At 37.4% G+C, this 13883-nt stretch overlaps 1 protein-coding gene across 4 annotated transcripts in view; it reads right to left on the bottom strand.

Annotated features, from left to right (window-relative positions):
• Positions 1–13883, bottom strand: part of SEMA3D (semaphorin 3D) — a 145813-nt gene that overhangs the window by 37911 nt on the left and 94019 nt on the right. The gene's annotated exons all lie outside the window — the stretch shown is intronic.

The raw sequence follows: 13883 nt of genomic DNA on the forward strand, positions 1-13883 counted from the left end.
GTAGCTAGAGTAGTCACTTCTCAGCTCAGCAATGAGCAATTAAAAACTCCTAATTATACCCAAATCTGTTTGCAATGTTCTCAGAACTGCTCCACAGCTGGAATGCTGTGAAGCATATGTTGTATCATGTGATTTCTTGTTCTCTGTAATGCTAATTTTTGCAATCAATGGTTCTTCAAGAATTGTTTACAAACTCAAAAATAATACACAACATTCTGGATAGATTTAAAAAAAAAAAGGAGAAGGAAGGAAGTGAGGCAGGGAGGAAAAGAAAGAAAAAGAAAGAAAGAAAGAAAGAGAGAAAGAGAGAAAGAGAGAAAGAGAGAAAGAAAGAAAGAGAGAAAGAAAGAGAGAAAGAAAGAAAGAGGAAGGAAGAAAGGAAGAAAGGAAGAAAGGAAGAAAGGAAGAAAGGAAGAAAGGAAGAAAGGAAGAAAGGAAGAAAGGAAGAAAGGAAGAAAGAAAGAAAGAAAGAAAGAAAGAAAGAAAGAAAGAAAGAAAGAAAGGAAGGAAAGAAAGAAAAGAAAGAAAGAAAATATGTTTATCATCTGTTCCTCTGTTCCAGAGATGTAAGTACTGTGTCATTTTGTTTATATAGTACACAGATTTCGGAAAAACAAGTACACAGCATTCAGAAAAACAGTCATATTATTTCAATAGTCTTTTTTATGGAAACATCATTTCTTCCTCCACAGAAAGGATTTTTTTTTTTCTTTAAATATCTTTTACTATAGGTTTCCAGGATATGAGCACACTTGCCCAAGTTCCCTTTAGTTAACAGAGAAAGAAAAACATCATAGAGGGTCACTTGAAAACTGAATTAACCTTCTGAAGAGTAGGTGTCCTTCTATTGACTTTGATCCTATGATCCCACATGCTTCAGTTACATAGGTGAAAGGATACACTAAAGGTACACTAATTCCATTTAGCTACATTTAAGAAATTAAGATATTTCTAGAATATTTAGACATTTTCCTTTTTTTTTTTTTTTTTTTTTTTTTTTTTCTGTGAGGGAAATGGAATACGACACCAGAAATTTTCCCCAAAAAAATGAGCATTATGAGAAGGAATATGAAAAAAAAAAAAACGTAGTAATAGACTGTTAGGAAAGAAAAAAAAAAAAAAAAGAGAGAGAGAGAAGGAGTTGTGTGGGAGGAGTGGCACTTAGAAGAAAGTTTTAAATTATAGGAAGCTCAATTTAAGTGTCTGTTTAGGAGCTTTTCTTCTTCCACTGAGTGTATGAAGAATGTACTGAATGACATTTATCTGTCCTCTTTGGCTCCAAATAACAGATGCATTTAGGTTCTGCAATGCTATCATAAATGCCCCAGGTTTTTCAAGCTGACATCTTTAAGGACAGTGCTACTCCAGCAGGAACCATGAATTCAATCCTGTAAGAGAAATGTTCTTATCGCCAAGAGTAGTCTCTCAACTGTAGGAGATGCCTTTTTATTTTCATTTACAAAATTTGAAGCTCATTGGGCCTGTGCTGTAAAATTAAGCACAACAAATTTGGTCATAACTATTCATTTATTAGGAGAAATCTTTCTTTCTTTCTTTGGCTTTGTAACTGTAAGGGTATTATGTAGTATTTCCATGGACTGTATTTGGCCCTTCAGGGCTGTATCATAAATATTAGAGGCATTCAGAAAGATGGTTTAATGTGCTGAAATTCACCTCACAAGGAATAACACTTGTCTGGTAATGTACTCTAACCAGCTCTCCTTTTCATGCATTTGCTACTTTTAAATAGGTTAGCTCAGTTGGAAATGATTCTTGTTAATCTATCGCCTTTGGAACTCATGTTCTTACAAGAATTGCTACCTCCCCTCTTGATTTCCTGAAGTCCTGCCAAGCCTGGAGCTTTGCATTTAGCCACCAGATTTATTACAAAGGTGTCAAAATTAGCAGCCTTAAGCCAATAGGAAAAATAAGCTTTGCATGTGTGTGTTCTGTTCAAAGGCATGACAGATAAACTTTTTTGACTAATTAAACCCAAACAAAGATGCAAGAAAGAATCTTAAAAACCAAAAAGCTTTAAGCTTTTTCTTCCTCTGGCAATTCGGATTAGCTAAGGAATTCTCACATTGCAGGGCATCCACTTAGGTTTCTGGTGGATGGGGAACAGCATCACTGGCTCCTGAGATGTCTCTAAAAACCAGGCTAGGATCAGGAACAGGGGAGGAAGCAAGATACGATGGAGCTGCAGTGGGGGCAAAAAATAATAATAAAAAAGAAAAATATCTTTCTCAGGCTTCTGCCATTGCAGGCATTGAGCTCCTCCTGCAACAGATTGGAAAATACATACTTGTGTTTTACCACCCTTAATCCAACAGAAAATTTTTGTAAATGCTTGTTTGAAACATATCGGTAGTTCCACTGAGTTCCTAGAGAGTAGTGTGAACCAAATCCTGTTCTTGAAGGAAGCAGTTTTAGCAAGTGCTATGTTCTTTAAAGTATAAGATTCCACTGAGTATAAGATGTATCCGTATTTCCTCACTCTCAAGCCAGGACATGATGTTAACTATGTTACTTGAATGTAAAAGACATTAATACAGACATTCACTAAGTGTGTCTTAAGTTTGAAGGATAGATCCAAATGGTGCCAATAATACTGTACTATATACAAAGCAGCAAGGGAATTCAATGACCAGCCAGCACTTCATGATTTACTAAGTTCTTCTGAGGCCAGAGTGTTAAAAAAAAAAATAAAAATCTTGTTGTAGAAATCAGACACAAAGGACCTCAATGGTTTAAAAATGTGTACTTGTACTGACATATTCACCAACATGCTTCTTCCTACTGCTTTTGCTGAATATAGCAAAATGAACATTTTCTACTTTTTTCCTTTAAAAAAAAATGTGATTTTTTAGTTTGATTTACAGTCATATAATACTCTTCAACTCTTTGTGTCATCTCTGAATAATGCAGTGTCTTTGTTTTCCTAAAATGTGCTCAAGATTCACTGGTGGATAAAGTGCAGGAATTGCCAAAGGCTGTGGCAGTTTTATCTACAGGTGGTGTTAGCTCAGCTCAAAGCACGGGGTTCAAAACCTATTAACAATTTAGGCATATTTGTACTCCTGGGCTCTCAAGCAGTAGTTGTCTGAGAAATCTCTGAACATCTCTATGCTTTAAAGGAGGTTTCCCCCCTCCTTTCCTAACAACATTTTATGGTTCGTATTAGGTCAGACTATAAGATATGTCTCAAAGCTTCAGCTGCTGGAGAACATGTGATGATTCACCTTCAGACCACATTAGTATAAACTCATTATCTTTGAATCATATCTGCCTACTCTGCTACAGATTCTTTGGACCACCATAGTTCATTATTATTGGCCTCTGAAAGGTTCGTCAGAAGACATACATGTACAGCCTGAAAATCTGTTTGAGACTGCGTTGGTACAAAAAGAAGACAATAGTTAATATCAGTCTGCAATGAATTACTGATGTGTTCAAATACTGCAAGCTGGTTGTAAAGTATGGTATTTATATAATAAGATGTACAGGCTGGATAGTCAGTAGATAAGAAAAACTGGAGAGCAAATCACCAAAGCAGAGACCAGTCAATGCATAAGTGACCAGGAACAGGGTTTCACCACAAAGTTTCCACATCCTAAATGACTGAAGGACCAATTTACACCAAGCAAGAACTGGTCTCAGCAATGAGAGAAGTGTGTGTTAGATTTGATTTATTGAAATTATTTCAGCCAAGAGACACTGATACTGAAGACAAAGAACAGTAAACATTTTAGGCAGATGAGACAAGAAAAATTTAAGTGAGGAGAGAAGGGGAAGGCAGAATGAAGAAAACCTTCATTCCCAAAACATTACTAATCTACTTGTAACAGATGAGCAGCCACAAGCATCTGAAATTTTATCTTCATAAATATCACTTCTAAGCACACTGGATTAGCAGTGTTTACTATAAACTTTGTTACATTACAGATGAAGGCACTTAGGACTGCATATTTCTTTTTGAATATAAATAAAGGTTTAATTAGCACTTACTGCTTCGTAATCTCACAAACTGTAACAGATACCAACACTTCCGCCTGAAATACCTTTTTTTAACAGGAAGAAGTGCCTGTAAAATCTCAGTTGCTAGTGTTTGCATGAGTTAGAGATTTAGATTATTGCCAACTAGAAGGTGGGCAGTTCAATCTGTCATGTGTTGAGGAAAGAATACCAAAAAGAACACAAAGACACAGAAAATATCTACAAAAGTTGGGAAGAAATCCAATATGATTTCAATTGAAATAAATTTAAAATAAATTAAATATGTATTTTTAATTAAAGATACTTTTATTCTACAGAAATCTTCAATTTTTATCATTTTGTCATAAATTTGTTCTAAAAAAATAATAATAATTAAAAAAAAAAAAAAAAAAACAATTACTACCAAGCTATTGTAAGAATTTAAATATTTAATACACAACTTCAGTGAACCCAGGTTCATGTGTAAGTAAGGTTTTCTGAAAGCAATAAAGAATGTTGTTTAAATGTCATAATGCAAAATTGTGAAGTAAAATAAGGCCGTATCAAATGTCTTCCTTTGGAGACTTCTATGCAAATCTCAACTTCGTGGCCTGTAATTTATGTACAAAAGAACAAAACAACTTGCTTTTCAAAAACTCTGATTTGTGATAAATTACCAGATTATTGCAAAAATAAAAAAATTGTCAGACTACAGTCAATGAACAAATGATTTAAAAATTCACTTAAAAAAATAGGTTGGTCATATTTTCTATTCTATTTTATCTTATACATAATATAGCTTCATTGAAATTTACAAATATATGTGTTGGAATCCAGTAGACAGGAAAACAGATGGCAGCAAGGCTAAAGAACATCTGCATCACTGGGGTTTTAAATCTCTTATTTGTTTGTGAGTAACAGTGACAAAATGAACATTAGAACAAAAAATGCTGTTTTCTGAAAATCAATCAACATCAAAGATGTCAAACACTGTGATTCATAAAACTTTAAAGACAGTGATTATCCTGAACAGTCACTTTAAAAAAAAATAAATAAATAAAAGACAATTAGTGAAAATTCTAGAAACAGGTTATTAATTAGAGCCAGTGGCAAGATGTGCAAAAGGACCATCCAAAGCAAATTCCTGGCCTCAGTAAAAGGAAATATTAGAGAACAGAGGGAAAAAGTGCTGAAACTGCAAAAGACCCTGGAGCCTTTCCCTTTTGGGCAGTCTATCTAATTACAAAGCCATCAGAAAAAAAAATGCATTGCCCAGCAGCAAAATCATACATTACGAGGAGGAAGGGAGGCAGAGGGGACATAAACAAGAAAACAAAAAAAAAACAAAAAAAAACAAAAAAAAAAATCAGAAACAAAACAAAACAAACAAACAAAAAAAAAAACACTTATAGCAGACTTAAATTATGTTTATAAACAGTGAAACAGCCAACAGCCTTATCAGTGGACTTCTGTCTTCAAATGTTTATTTTTATTTTTATTTTTATTTTTAATTATTAGGTTTTATTTTCTGTATTCTGGCCCTATCTGACTCTGTTAGGTACTGGCATAACACAGGAAAATAAGACTTCCTTCTTCATAAATTTAGGTTGAAAAGTTCTGTTCTAAACCATACTGATGTCAGAGAAAAGATTCCTCCCATGATTTCAGCAAGCTATGGTTCAGGTCCAAAAACATCAAGCAATCCATGAAGTGTGACTGAGAGAGAGAATAAAAATACACTTGCAATATAAACAAGAGAAAGGGGGTGCATGCAATTTAGATCTGTGACTGCTTGCTCTTTGCTATGGATACCTAGAGTAAACTTGGAAAGTCAGTTCATCTCTATGTGCACAGTTTCCATCTTCAAGTGAGAGTGGTGACTATTTAGTAATTCTGCTGTTTATATGAGATGACCGAATCTTTCACAGGGAAAGCTTCTTATTACAAGATTGCAAATTGCTTCATATAAGACACCAACCCATCTGGACACAGTAGATATTGCTAGTTTTGCTGTTTCTGCTGCTTAAGCTAGTTGATCCAAAGATCATGATGTGGTCAGGACTTGGCCTTGTGCATAATATGTTTTGCCACAGAAATATCCCTTGCAGAGGCTAGCCTGGCAGAATGGGATAAATGCTTCAGCCTACAGACTGTACATTGTAAGTTCTCTAACACTGCAGTAGCATCTGCACACAATCAGACAGGAAAACTAAAGATGTGAATGTGCATGGACCACTGATAGGAAGAGCCTGAGTCACACATTACCTCAACAAGAAAGCCTGGAATAAATTTAGCCTTCCTCCTTACCAGGGTCTAGGTTGGAAGAGACCTCCAAGATCACCTAGTCCAACCTCTGACTTTACAATAACAAGTCCTCCACTAAAACACATCACTAAGCTTTACATCTAAATGTCTTTTAAAGACCTCCAGGGATGGCGCTTGAACCACTTCCCCAGGACAGCCTATTCCAATGCCTAACAACCCTTTCAGTAAAGAAGTTCTTCTTAATATATTGATATATTGATGCAACCAAGCATCAACTGGATAGCTCTACGGTGCTTCTCAAACTGTCTCAGAGAGCAGACTGACTGTCCCTTATCACCTCCAACAGCATATTCAGAAGTTCCTCTAGATTTGCTTAATTTGCCATGAAATTTTCCCCTAGGCAAACCTGTTTACAGAGAATATTTTTATAATAATTTTCCATATTTTTCTGGAGAGTTGAATACCATCACCTCTTGAAACAGACAATCCATAATTCAAGATTACAGATGTGGAAAACCCCAGACTGCTTTTTGGTCCCTGGGAGCTGACACTTCAATACCTTTCTGAAATCATAGCCCATCACAGTCCAGAGCCTAATGCATACCTTGTCCTGCTGCCTGCTTACTGTCCCCATCTTGAGACAGTGCCATTGGTCAGGCACTTTGACTAAATGGTCCTCAGCATTAGTGCAGTGGATTCATTGCCCTCATACCTTTGTACTGGCTGGCTTCATTCCCTTAGTATAATCCACACTGATTGGTGCAAAAGGAGTTGGAGAGTTTAACTAGTATCTAGAATCACAGAATCACAGAATCACAGAATTTCCTAGGTTGGAAGAGACCTCAAGGTCATCGAGTCCAACCTCCAACCTAACGCTAACAGCCCTCCACTAAACCATATCCCTAAGCTCTACATCTAAACGTCTTTTGAAGACTTCCAGGGATGGTGACTCCACCACTTCCCTGGGCAGCCTGTTCCAGTGCCTCACAACCCTTTCAGTGAAGAAGTTCTTCCTAACATCTAACCTAAAACTCCCCTGGCTCAACTTAAGCCCATTCCCCCTCGTCCTGTCACCAGGCACGTGGGAGAACAGGCCAACCCCCACCTCGCTACAGCCTCCCTTGAGGTACCTAAAAAGAGCGATAAGGTCGCCCCTGAGCCTCCTCTTCTCCAGGCTGAACAAGCCCAGCTCCCTCAGCCGCTCCTCGTAGGACTTGTTCTCCAGGCCCCTCACCAGCTTCGTCGCCCTTCTCTGCACCCGCTCAAGCACCTCGATGTCCTTCTTGTAGCGAGGGGCCCAAAACTGAACACAGTACTCGAGGTGCGGCCTCACCAGAGCTGAGTACAGGGGGACGATCACCTCCCTAGCCCTGCTGGTCACGCTGTTCCTAATACAAGCCAGGATGCCGTTGGCCTTCTTGGCCACCTGAGCACACTGCTGGCTCATATTCAGCTGACTGTCAACCATCACTCCCAGGTCCTTCTCTGCCTGGCAGCTTTCCAACCATTCCTCTCCCAGTCTGTAGCTCTGCTTGGGGTTATTGCGCCCCAGGTGCAGGACCCGGCACTTGGCCTTGTTAAACTTCATGCAGTTGACCTCAGCCCATCGGTGCAGCAAGTATATCTAGTATACTATATCTAGTATAGACTTAAGTATCTAGTATAGACTAGTATAGACTAAGATTATAGCTTGTGGACCAAATCATTTATTGATGGCTCTGCATGTACAAAGTTGATTGCACAACCAGGGTCAAATATAGATACTGAAACCAAAACAAATAGAAAAGATAAACATTTGCCTCAACCTCTGCCCTATATAAACAGCAGACTTAAGACAGGAGGGGCACACATCTCTATTACCAGAAGCATGCAGGAGTGCTGTGGTTAGTGGAATGCTTGTTTTTGACTTACGGGCTGAAATGAGTAAATGCCCAGAAGGACTGAATGAGGGAAGCGTTTGGCTTGAAACTAGAATGAAACTCAAGTAGCTGGACCTATGGCAAAATTACCAAACCCATTGATCACACAACCCATCACTGGAAAACTGACATGAAACCTATGAGTAAGGATGCCTCTCTGGGCAATCACATCTTTCTAGGCATTAAGAATAGTGGAAAGAGGGTTGTTACTGCAACTGAAAACCATAGCTCAAACTACAAGGCTATAGGCCACATCTATGTGAAAATGCCTTCTGTCTGAACTATGGGTGTAAGAAACTATATTGTAGCTTTGAGTTCCTGCTCGTCAAGTGGATTTGCTGTTATTTAATTCAGAATGGTAATGTACTCACATTAAGCATACATAATTGTTTGGTTCACTATGGAAAATGGTGATTTTTATCTTGGAAAGTGTTTAAACATCACACTCAGACATTTCTACTGAATTAACTTTGGATGAGATCCAAATTGGAAAATCTAACCGGCAAAGAGATCTTCTGGATGGTTGCATAGCATATGGGGGGGGGGGGAGGAGGGAACAGGGACATTACAGAAACTAACAGGTTAAGATAAAAAGAAAGGGAGAGAGAGAGCATGTCTGAATGTGATTTGGGACAAATGAAATAATAAAATTAAGCTTTTTAGACTTTGAAGTGATAAAGTATCATTATACTGCAGAGTCATTCAGAGTCATTTAGTAAACCTGCTGAAATTACTTCCAACAGGTTTGACAATATTAAGAACACTCCCCAGAACTGTTTAAAGGCTGACACAAAATAGATGTATTTCATTAGGCTGTTCGCTTTAACCCCAGTGGAAATTTGAATTGAGCAAAAAAATGATGGCTCGACCAAACAAAAATGTTAATTAACTCTCAGGAAAATCTACCTTAAATTTTGGGTATAATCTGTTTGTGGTTTAATCCAGTATGTTTGAATTGCCTTTACCTGTTTTTTATCTGTAGTTTCATATATACTTAATATAAATTACATGATATAAATACTTAAAAGGATATAAAATGACAGGTTAAAAAAATAAATAAATAAATAAATAAACCTTCAACTTACAATATCTACCATTTTGATCGTGAAGCCACAAGCAAGACAAGTGGTTAGAAGGATCACACAATTAGTGTCATATAGAAGGGGTGAGTTTGTATGTTTGAGTGCATTAAGGGCACTGTCAAATCTTATACAGAAGTATTGTAAAACAGCATGAGGCAGCACTAGGTTAAACCGGTTTCTGTCTGAACGAATAGGCCTGAATTTGCCATAAAATTTCACATTCTTGAATAGGAATGTTTTGAATTTCACATCCTCAGGACCCAGTACGACAAAGCTCCCATTATAATTAGTGGAAAATATGGCCTTCAAAGAACAATTTGGATTGAAGATGGAAGGTGCTGCATCTTCCTTTAAAAAAATAGTCATCTGCATTTACCGACTGAGGTGGATGCCTGGATACTTTCTTTGCTTTGACACTGTCAAGCACCTAAAGCCACTAGTGTGGGCCAGTGTGATCTCAGTATACACAGCCAAAGATATAGAGCTGGAAAAGCAGATGAACAAAACAAAGGTAGGTCTTACAGATCTCTTTAGATTTCAGCACTAGTCAATAAACATCAGTAAAGCCTGAACAGTAAACCATGAAGAGTACATCTTCAGGTTAATGGTACTGAAAGAAAAAAATTCAGAGAGCTAATTTTGTCACATTAGAAAACTTCCAAAATCACAAAGTCATTTACTGTCTTAAAGATGTACAAAAGTCTGAACCAAAGCACTCTGAACTCCAGAATTTTGGATTATGCATTGGTACATCTCTCCAATTAACTCTGCAAGTTCCTCACTTCTGAGCTGCTGGGTTGTCAAAAACATGTTCTGGCAATGAGTGTCTCAGGCAACTGAGATGATTTCTAGAGTTTGCTTCAGAGGTTGTGCAGCTGCATTTCCGTAACCCAGCTTTTAAAGCACTATATTGACACTATAATTTCTTTTTCATTTTCCCTGAGGCTCAGTAAAATGCAGTCACACCTCTTTATATATAAGAATATCTTACATATTTTTGCTTCATCTGCAAATCATGACACACCTCCAAACAAAACAAAACAAAACAAAACAAACTCCAGTTACATTGTTGAAATGCACCCATGAGAGACAAAAACATACCAAACTTCCTATACTGTGCCTGTACCCTTGCCAATAAGGAAAGCTGGACCAAAAGACCTGTCAAAGCCTGGTGTTATATCTCATAATTCATCACAGTTAGAAAACAAATATTGTATGGAGCTGGGCTGTCTCCAGCACACCAGTCCTTAAAATGAAATCATCTTGATGAGCATCTGCTTTTCTACAATATTTGAAAACTTTCAGACAGCATATAACATTAAAATGTCAAACTTGGATGTCCAGGAGGAGCTGGCTGCTGAAGGATACACAGCTGCAAAAATGCCCAGCTGTCAAACAAGGGCCAAAGTTTTCCTAGGGATTACTTTTTCTAAATGGTTTTAATCATGATCACAGAGATTTCAATAAATAAATAAATATACAAACCGCTAGCTTTGGTTAGCATTGCGGCTAAGCAATATTATGGTGACGAAGAAAGTATGTAAGCATGTAATACGCAGTAAGTTAAATCTAGTCTGGAATGAGTTGCCTGCAGAACTGGAAGCAGGATAGTTACACGAGTATGGCAGTGAGCCCAGACTAATTAACCCTGCTGAGAACATGTTAACATGGCTATTTCACTTCCGGGATCCTAGCTAATATTGCTGAATGGTAAAGCATTACACTATGTGGACAACTCAAATGTTTTGTGGAGAGAGATCAATTATCTACACAATGATGCATTACATGATATAGAAATACAAAGAATGTTAATGACTCAGTTACTTCCAGTCACAGTAAAGGCATGGCTAGACTATTTCCAGTACAAAAAAAAAAAAAAAACCACCCCCCAACTTTTGCATGCCAGCAGTCCCACATCAGAGCCCACTGGAGACCCTGTACTCAGGCTAGGGGTGGAATAGCTCCCTGCTGCCACTCCAGGAATACAAATTGCCTTAAACACCAGACAGGAGGCAAGGTCACGGCCTTGAACTCTGCTCGTGTTCATGGCTTTGGAAATAAATCACATTACCCTAAGGTGGAATGCAGGGTGTGTCCCGCACTCTCAACTCAGGAGTGCTTAAAATGATTACATTCCAGTGCCTTTAGAAAGTACATTTTAACCTAGAGGGCTGTGCCTAATTGGTATATTCTCATCCCCAGGTACAGCTGGGTATATATTAGGGTGGAATGGCATAACAGCCACTAAACCCCACCCCCTCAAAAAAAAAAAAAAAAAAAAAAAAAAAAGAGACAAAGAGCTCACTTGTTCCCACTAGAACAAAGGACACTTCTGGGTGTTGAACACTATGGGAAATATGAAAACAACATCGGGGGCTTAAGTCTGATTTCTTGGCAGTTGAGGTCTCCTGGAAATCAGACTCTGAGACTGCATGCACTAATTTTTGCAATACATCACCAAAAGCATTAAAGAGAAGCTTATAATACAGCAAATACATAGTGCTGTAATAATAAACAGGATTTTCATACTGTAGCAGAGAAACTACCACTTTTGGCTAATTTCCACTCCATTCCAATAGAATGAGGTTTTAACTATGAAAAAAATGTGATGTTATAGAGAAAACAAACAAAAACTCCAACAACCTTCTTCCTTATCCAAAACACTTATGTGGGCTTCTGCAATTAGGATTTTTATTTCTCACTTTGTGGGGGAAAAATAGGAGGGAAACCTTTTCTAGGGTTAGATTTGTGCATATGCGAGGTTGTCCTTAAATGCAATCCCAATTCTGTAATTATTTTGTGGTGGACATGTATACCAAAAAAAAGTATCTGACTTGTTATTTGACTGCAAAGGGCACACTGCAGAGATGATGCATTTTGTTTTCAAAATGAGACTCAGTGTGTAATGACTGTGTCATGTCTTTGGCTAATGCAAGATTGTTCTGCAGTGTGGGCTTGAAGAGAGTGGAGCTGTAACAGCTTAATCTTGTGTTTCTAGAAATAGAAGTATATGGACCCATGCTTTTAAGATGTTAAGGTTTGTATGATGAATGTAATATGCACAAGTGTATCTGTATGTTTTAAAAAAAATAGATACATATCACTGGCAAATATTTAATAGTATTTCTCTCTCTTCACTTATGACTGTTCTTGAAAAGAAAGCGAATAACCTAACACATTATTCTTTATAAAAGGAGAAACATACTATAAGTAGTAGCAGATAATATGGATAGGCCAATGCTACTTTTCCACCTCCCTCAAACCAAAAATAGAAAATGCCATTTGCCATGATAAATTACACAACTGACTCTGAAAGTGACTGTTGAAAACACTTCCTTCCAATTCATACTGATATCCCCTGGTGATCTACAGAATGCAGATGACGCAAATCTAAATTAGTGCTATTTACTGCTATAGTGGCTGCGTTATTACAACACAAGCTTCAAGACGGTAAGTATAAGTATGGTCTTATGAACAGGACAAGTGACAGCTGTTTGACTCTGGGCAAAGAGCTGCCAGTGAGAGCATTGTAATCTTCTGGGTGTGTAAGTAGCTGGGAAAAGGGAATGCTTTCCAGAGAAGATTTTCCCTAAGGGGTAAGATCAGTGAGAGACCATATTGTTGAGTCACTGAAAATTAGCCAAAGAATAAGCTGCATTGACTAACCTCCTTATTAAAAACAAAGCCTATTCTAATTTCAGCATGTGTTTCTGGCGTTAATGTACAGGAGCCCTAAGGCACAGTGAGGTAGACAGCAATTGAGCTCTAGTAGAGAAAAATTGGGATTACACCAAGCAAATGATTTCAAAAATCTCTGCTCTCCCATCCACCGTTACTCCATGCTTGCTGAGGAAAGAAAGCAAAGGTTTAACATTATGCAGTACATTTAGGAGACAGTGCAAGCAGAAATTGTAGTTTTATCCATCATTTTAACCAAAGACATGGATCCTATACTGGAGAGAACTAATCATAAAAGAGGTGTTACAGCAGACCACAGATACAGAGGATCTTAGTCTGTAAATAGAGGAGTTTGTTTGTGCATTTTAACTTATATTAAACGTAATAATTCTACTTATATTTTAATAATTTTCACGATTTGCAAGATAATGAAGACAGTCATACAAAAATACAGGAGTATAAATTATCAAGAGAATTCTGAATCCATCAGGAAGCACTCAGTAAAGAAGATGGAGAAAACATTAATAATAGCATTAATAATAATCACCTTACTTACCAGTTTCTGTTGTGTTGGTTTGACTATTAAAAATAAAATTCAAAACAATTTATTTCCACTTAACGTGGTTACCCTACAAATTCAGTCTTGTTTTTGCCCATTCAATACCTTGAATGCAAGGTACAATTACACACAGTTGTTAGGATCTTCTTGCAATACTTTTGCTTTTATTATGATACCTTATCAGCTTATTCTCTAGGTAGAGGATGTTGGACACCTCTAGCTAATATATCTTAGTTTAATATAATCTCCCCAGTGCCTTGACTTGAAAATTGTTGTCTACCAATTTTTCCTAATGCATTAAGTGCTTTCTCATAATCAGCAAATGCCATGTCTAGCTGCAAATCATGTGTGTTTGCATTTCCATTCTGCCATTAATCACACCACTGTGAAATACCCAACTACAGA

Source organism: Aythya marila (genome assembly GCF_965140915.1).
Source record: "Aythya marila genome assembly, chromosome: 1".
Classification (NCBI taxonomy): domain Eukaryota; kingdom Metazoa; phylum Chordata; class Aves; order Anseriformes; family Anatidae; genus Aythya; species Aythya marila.